Raw genomic sequence first — 8,455 nt, forward strand, 5'->3', positions numbered from 1 at the left:
CCAGAGGCCGGACCCAAATATTCTTTCCGAATATAAGGGTATCTTTGCACTTCGCAAGGCGTTTTTTGGTTCAATGCATAGTTATTTTAGCACTTTAATTCACTCATTCAACAGCTTATTTATTTTGAGCACCTGTTAATGCGCCGGGAAGTGTGCAGGCACTGGGCAAATAGCAGTGGAAAAAATGAAAGTGAACAGATCTTCGGAAATTCCTGCCCTCGTGCGTTGTACACGTGCTTCTCACGTGACTCCAGTGTTGCTTCATTTGAGATTGGCTCCCACCGTGTGGTGAAATAGTGAGGTGACGGGCCCAATTCATTTTGGTAATAAAGATGTGAGATAGATATTACGTTGCACAGATAAAGGAATTATAACCTAAAGCTATTTAATGACTGTTCAACGTCTCAGGGCTAGTAACTTACAGAGCTCCAGGCATTCGGGTGCAGAAAGGTGGAACACCTCCCCTCCAAAACCCAGGTAAAGGTGTTTCCTTGTTTATTTATCGACAGTTAGCTGGGCCTGTGCTCTGTGCTTGGTACTGTGCTAGATCTTGAAGATACAAAGTACTCTCACCTGGGCCCGATTGCCGGAAGCTGAGAGCCTAGCAGGTGAGAGATAGGAAAACAACCAATAGGAAGTAGAAGTTCTAAAGGTGACAAACAGGAGGAAAGGAAGAGAGAATCATTCTTAAGGCCACTGCAGAGAGAAACTTCATTTGGAGGGAGTTGGTTTGGGAGTGTTTTTTTGGCGGCATACAGCTTGTGGGGATCTTAGTTCCTGAGCCAGGGTTGGAACCTCTGCCGGCTGTAGTGGAAGGGACGACCCTAACCACTGGACCACCAGGGAATTCGCAAACCATGTGGTTTTCATTGTAATACTAGATGGCCTCAAATGGTCACAAATATCATTGTGGCCTGTTGCTTTCAAATATTATTATTGAGACCTCTAGGCATAGCAGAATGGTTCAGGGGCTCCATAAACTTTTGTCAATCATATTTTTACAGTTTTTTTTTAATGAGATAATTTTTAAGAATACATAGACACAGCAGAGCCCTTCCTCCATCATCTCTACCTCCTGGGAAGCAGCCATATTCAGCTCTTTTAAACTGTTTCTTTTGGCATTTATCTTCATACCTCTGAGCCTCCTCCAGCTGTATCCCTCCCCTCAGGGTGAGGCATCCAAGGGGATGTGCCTACCCAAAGCCCATTCTTGTGTGCTAAGTCACTTCAGTGGTGTCTGACTCTGTGCAGCCCTATGGATTGTAGGCTGCCAGGCTCCTCTGTCCAAGTGATTCTCCAGGCAAGAATACTGGAGTGAGTTGCCATGCCCTCCTCCAGACCCAAAGCCCACTTACCCTCTAATAGATGATATTCTGAATACCTGGGACCCTGGGATTCCCTGCCCAGCTTGCTTCCTGGGCCTGCACCAGCTTCTTCCTTGGGTCTTTTCCTCTCCAGGGAGAGCATGCTGATAATGTGGACATTCCTAGGACTGAGGAGTAGCCAGGGGGCAGCTATTCAAGCAAGAGGAATGAGCTCAAGCTGGGGTGTCCACAGGACCTTATGGGAGGCTCTCTCATTGCAGGACAGAGGCAAGGGCAGGAAGGAAGGGGGTCAGGCAACAGTCAGAGGCTAGGGGTGCTATTTTCTACTGTAGAACTCTGAGGTTTCCCAAAATTGTAATTTAGAGCCTGGCCTTTTAGGTAGGTCCTTAGGAAAGTATATTTGTTAAGTTAGGAGTTTAGAAGGTGTTTTCTTTAACAGTGTGTTGCCTTAGTTTGTAACATTTAGATACGTAGTGTGTGAGTTCCCATCTGTAATCTTGTCCAAGGCCCCACAAATAATAGGGGTAGGATTGAGGATTTAACTCTTTCCCCTTCCTCTCTCCCCACTGCTCATACCTTCTTATCTATCTGCCAAATTAAATTTGATGATTTTTGTTAGTTCAATTTTCAGTTCTTTCGATGCTCTGACTACATATGCTATTCACAATTGAGCCTTGTGAAAAACTTTGATTACTCTTCCTTTCCTGCACTTTTTATGTTTCCTGGAATTAGTAATTATCTTGTTTTTTTCATTTGTTTAGTTTTGTGTGTGTTTATCACAAAATCTGCCTCAGACTCTTCCTGCAGTTGCCTAAATCTCTTCTCAGAATTGTAGATACAGGAGATATCCTATCAGTTTCATCTTCTTGATGACATCTGGAGCCTTCTGACCTGCTCCAATATGTTTATCCTCCCACCCCCTTGCTGCACCTGTGGCAACCTAGCATCTCCTTTCTCATCCCTCTAGGCATTTTCTTTGCCTCTCTCCTTTGTTAGGTCTTTTATTTGCCAATTTCTATATCTTTCTCTTTTTTAACTTATTCTCTCTTGAGGAGACCATCTTCTAGAAACTTCCTCAGAAAGGAGAAGGTAAATTATTTGGAAACTGCACATTTGACATTACCACTATTTTATTTTGACACTTGATCTATTGTTTGGCTGGGTCTGAATTTCTTTGAAATTATGATGGCATTGTGATATTACTTTCTAGCTTCCATCACTGCTCTTGAGATGTCTGAAGTCTTTTTAACTCCTTATCCTTCATAAGTGACTTGCCCCCTCCCTCTGAACCTCTCCTTATCTTCAGTTTTTTGAAATGACAGTAATATGTCCGGGAGAGGCTATTTGTAGTGCTGGGCACTCAGTGACTTCTGGGAAATAATCTTTCTTAAAATTTTATTTATTTATTTATGTATTTGACTGCACTAGGTCTTAGTTGCAGCCCAAGGGATCTTTAGTTGTGGCATGCGGACTCTTAGACGTGGCGTGTAGGATCTAGTTCCCCAACCAGGGATCAAACCCAGGCCCCCTGCATTGGGAGCATGGACTCTTAGCCGTGGACCACCAGGGAAGTCCCCTGGGAAATGATCTTGAATCATCCCATTTGTGATTCCTGCCTTCTATTTTCTCTCATTTCTTTTTTGTAACTCCTATAATTCAGATGGAAAAGGAAAGGGCAACCCACTCCAATGTTCTTGCCTGGGAAATCCCATGGACAGAGGAGCCCAGTGGCCTACAGTCCATGAGGTCTCAAAGAGTCAGACATCACTGAGCACATGCACACATCTCTGACACTGTTAATGATCCTTTTGTTTAAATTTTCTTTCACATAATTGCTGTTTTCTCTAAATTTCTTTTTCTGTGATTTTGGTTTCTTTCATGTATATTCTTGGCTCTTATCATCCTTGGTTGTCTGCTCACATTAAGGATAGGTTACCAAAATCCCAGTTAGAAGCAATTGTGCTCTGTGGGCTCAGGTACATGAGTGGACTTGTTTCCAAGAACTTCACTGCAGGGAGCCTCTGGAGTCCCATCTTTAGGCCTGCCTTCTCGGGGAGGTCAGCAGTCTGGCACAACCAATTCCATTTGCCATATGGTTGCCTCACTACAGTCCTAGGATTCATCCTTCTCTATTCTGTCAGAAACCACTCATCTAGCTTCCTAAAGTATTTCACTCTTGTCTCCTCTCCTGTTTTCCTGTCTTTGTGCACTTATGTCCTAAAAAAAAAATCCCTTTGCTATAGTTTTAGTGTATTTTTAGTAGAGCAAAATTAGATACATGTGTTCAATCTACCATTTTTACCCAGAAACTTTAAATATCTTTTAACTATTTGTAAAACAGTAGTTTAAAAATATGAACACTCAAATGTCCTACATTTCCAATTTTTGCGTTGTCAAAACAGGCTTGTTGACGTTGAATGATTTTATAACACAGAGATATGAAGTTTAACTTACAAATGTGTTCTAATAAGACACTGCTTGTGTCTGTTTTAGACAGTGAAGTTCTACAAAAGGCTTTGCTTGCAGAAGGGGGTCGGCTGGGTTTTTTTTTATAATTTTATTTATTTATTTTGACTGTTCTGAGTCTTCATTGCTGTGCAGGCTTTTCTCTAGTTGTGGCAAACGGGAACTACTCTGTAGTTGTGGTGCACAGGCTTCTCATCGCAGTGGCTTCTCTTGTGCAGAGTAAGGGCTCTAGGGCATGTGGGCTTCAATTGTTGCGGCTTCCAGGCTCTAGAGCACAAGCTCAGTAGTTGTGGCACACGGGCTTAGTTGCTCCTTGGCATGTAGGATCTTCCTGGACCAGGGATCGAACCAGTGTCTCCTGCATTGGCAGGTGGATTCTTAACCACTGAGTCACTAGGGAAGCCCCCAGCTGCTTTTTTAAAGGTTTGCAAACATCTCTTTTGAGCTGGTTATCAACTAGTGTGACCCTTGAACTGTGGTAAAGGTTCTGCTATTGGCCTGCATGGGAGAGGGGCTTGGAGGAGGGAGCGTCCCAGCCCTAATGGTAAAGGGAATGAAATAGGGAAGACTTGCCATCTGAGAAAAGAGAAAGAGTTCTTTCCTTATACCCTCCTGACTAACTTCCCGTTGTTTGTGCTGTCTGCCCACAATCCCTCCACAGCCTTGAACATTATAGAACATTACATTTTTAAAAATCAGTTTGGGGGATGTCTCTGAAGCCTTTACTGAGCCTACACCCCGTAGAGCCCATGCTCCGCAAAACAAGAGAAGCCATTGCAATGAGAAGCCCATGCACCGCAACTAGAAAAAGGCTTTGCATGACAACAAAGACCCAGTGCAGTCAAAAATAAATTATTTTTAAAGTTTAAAAATATATATAAAAGTCAGCTTTGGGACTTCCCTTGTGGTCCAATGGCTAAGACTGCACTCCCAATATTAGGGGCCTGGGTTTGATCCCTAGTTATTAGGGAACTAGAGCCCACACACAGCAACTAAGACCCAGTACAGCCAAATAAATAATAATTTTTTTTAAATCAGCTTTATTGACATATAGTTTACCCGTAATAAAATTTACCAATTTGAAGTGTAGGGTGCAGTGAATTAATCATGACATAAAACAGTTCCTTCCCTCAGAGACCTTCTTTGTTCCATTTTGCAGTCAGTTGAATCTCCTTCATCTGGATCCTGGCATCAACTAACCTCCTTTCTGTCACAATAGTTTTGCATTTCTAGAATTTCATATAAGTGGAATTATATAGTTTTTAGTAGTTTGTGTCTACCTTCTTTAGCTTGGTATAAAGCTTTTGAGATTATCCATGTTGTTGCATGTATCAGTAGTTCATTCCTTTTTAAAAATATGAAGTGGTACATTTCATTGTTTATCCATTTACCAGTTGATAGACATTTAGGTTGTTTATAGTTTTGAGCTACAACAAATAGAGCTGTTTATGAATATTTGTGTATAGGTCTTTGTATGGATATGTTTTAATTTCTCTTGGGTGAATACTTAGGAATGGGCTTGCTGAATTGTATGGATTAGATATTTAATTTTTTTAAAAAAACACTGCCAAACAGCTTTCTAAAGTGGCCACACCATTTTACATCCTCACCCGTAATAAACAAGGGTTTCACATTCCAACATCCTCCTCAACATTTAGTGTGCTCACACTTTTTATTGTGGTTAACAAGTTGTGGTTTTATGTGTATTTCCCTAATGACTAATGATGTTGAGAATCTTTTTATTGCTTATTTACCTTTTGAGAACCTTCTCTTTTTTTTAAGATTTATTTATTTATTTTTGGCTGTGCTGGGTCTTGTGCTACATGCAGCCTTTTCTCTAGTTGCAGCAAGCAGGGACTACTCTGTTGTGATGCGGGCTTCTCATTGGAGATGGCTTCTCTTTGTGTGAACTTCAGTAGTTGTGGTTCCCGGGCTCTGGAGCACAGGCTCAGTAGTTGTGGCGCACAGGCTTAGTTACTTTCCCCTTGGCCTAAGGGATCTTCCTAGACCAGGGATCAAACCATATCCTCTGCGTTGGCAGGTGAATTCTTAACCACTGGACCACCAGGGAAGCCCTTGAATATCTTCAGTGATGTGTCTATTCACATCTTCTACCCATTTAACAACTGGATTGTTTTCCCTTTTGTAATTGAGTCATAGTGGTTCTTTATATATTCTGGATACAAGTCCTTTACCAAATACATGTTTTGCAAATAATTTTTTTCCTGTCAAGGGCTTCTATTTTATTTTCTTTTATGTCTATATCAGGTCTGTGCTTTTATAATATTCTGTCTTGTTTTTGTAGCAAGATAATGCTAACTGCATAAAATGATTTGAGAAGTATTCCATTACTGTTCAACTTTCTCAAAGAGTGTGTATAGAATTGTATTACGTTTTCCTTAAATCTTTGGCAAAATTTACCAATGAAGTTATCTGGGGCTGGACTCTTCCTTAAGGGAAAGATTTTTAATTACAATTTCTTTAGTAGATATAGGGTTTTTCAGGGTTTTGCTTTCGTATTGAGCTTTAATAGGTTGTATCCTTCAAGGAATTTGTCTATTTCATCTAATTTATCAAGTTTATTGGCATAAAGTTTTTTTATAATACTCTCATTATTTACCACTGTAGAGTCTGTAGTGATGTCCCCTTTATTATTCCTGATGTTGGTAAGTTATGTCTTTTTTCCTCCTGGTAAAAGCTGAATAGAGCTTTATCAATTTATTAATCTTTTCAAAGAACCAGATTTGGGTGATTGCATTGATTTTCTCTATCTTTGTTTGCTTGTTTTATTTATTTGCTCTTATCCTTACGATTCCCTTCTTCTTCAGTTTCTCTGTGATTACTTATCTAGTTTCTTACTCTAAGCATTGCTTTAGCAGCATCCTACAAATTTTAATATGTCAAGTTTTCATTTTCACTCAGTTCAAAATATTTCATAATTCTCCTTGTCATTTCTTCTTTGATTCAGGGGTTGTATAGAAGTGTGTTGTTTAATCTGCAAACATTTGGGAATTTTCCCAGATATCTCTTAATTATTGGCTTATGGTTTAATTCCATTGTGATCTGAGAACAAAGTTTGTATGATTCTAATCTTAAGCTTATTGATATTTGTTTTATGGTCCGGATTATTATTCCATATGCATTTGGAAATAAGGCATCCTGCTGTTGTTGGGTGGTGTGTTCTATAAATGTCAATTGAGTCAAGTTGGTTGATAGTATTTTTCAAAACCTCTCTATCCTTGCTTATTTTTTTTCTATTTTTTCCAGCTCCTGAAAGAGAAGCGTTGCAGTCTCTAACAGAAATTGTGGATTTATCCATTTCTCCTTTCACTTCTATAAGTTTTTTGCTTCATGTATTTTGAAGCTGTTATTAGGTTCAAACATAAATAGGATTATATCACTTTTATTAGTTGACACCTCTATCATGGAGTTTATGGACTTAAAAAGGACACCTCCCATTTTAACTTTGCTAATCTTTCTTGTTCTAAAATCTGAAATTGGGACTTCCCTGGCAGTCCAATGGGTAAGACTCCAAGTTTCCAATGTAGCAGGTGCCAGTTTAATCCCTGGTCAGGGAAATAAGATCCCACATGCCATGCCATGTGGCCAAAAAGTAAAAAATAAAATCTGAAATTGATGTAGTCACTCTAGCTTTCTTTTGATTAGTATTGGCATAGTTTATTTGTTTCCGTCTTTTAACCTGTGTGTGTCTTTTATTTAAAGTGTATTTCTTATAGACAGAACATAGTTGAGTCTTGGGTTTTTCTTACTTGGATCTTATAATCTATCTTTTAATTAGCTTATTTAGATCATCTATTTGTGATTTAATTATCAGTATGATTGTCTTTAAAAGAAAGAAAACGTAGAGAGGGAGAGAAAGGAAAAAAGAGGAAAGGACCCCAGACTGGGAATCAGAAAAAGCAGGTTGAGGTCCTGATTCTGTACTAGCCAGCTCTGTAACTTTAGATAAATCTCATAACTCTGAGCCTTAGCTGGCTCTCAAACATGTTTGTAAGGATGAATAAGTTATTTGTAAACTACAACATGCTCTGAAATCATGAGGGATTAAAGGAATCCAGTGCCAGATGTATAGATAAGAATCCATAAAGCAGGATGTGAGTACCTCAAAGGCAGAACTAGGTCTCACTCTTCTGTATTTCTAGCACCTAGCTCCATGCCTGAAACATTAAATGTTACCAAAAAGTGTTCATTGCATGAATGAGACAATGAAAGAATTAACTTTGAATAAGCTTCCCATAGGGGAAGCCCATAGTGAATGAATGATAGTATGTAAAAGACAGGTGGGTGTCAGGTGACATATTTTTAAGTGGCTATGGCACTGCTGAGAACTGAACTTACAATCTTTAATTCCTTATCTGTTACATGTTTCAGTAGCATGGAAGAATAATTTGCACATACATGTATTTTTCTTATATATTTATTAATTTGACAAATGTTTATTAAGTGCCTGTTATATACCAGGCAAAGTTCTAGTCCTGGGCATAAAACAGTGTCCATTTTAATCATTTGTTTTAAAAAGGCCTCTGGTAATGATGATTATCTTCAGTGAAAGTATTGATTAAGCCCTGACTCTTGGTGTAAATTGAACTATATTCCCGTTAGTTATTGGTTGGTTGTAATTTTTTTAAAAAACCTCTTTGGGA

Source organism: Giraffa tippelskirchi, chromosome 4, assembly GCF_054371585.1.
Source record: "Giraffa tippelskirchi isolate mGirTip1 chromosome 4, T2T-mGirTip1v1.2.pri, whole genome shotgun sequence".
NCBI classification, from domain to species: Eukaryota; Metazoa; Chordata; class Mammalia; order Artiodactyla; family Giraffidae; genus Giraffa; species Giraffa tippelskirchi.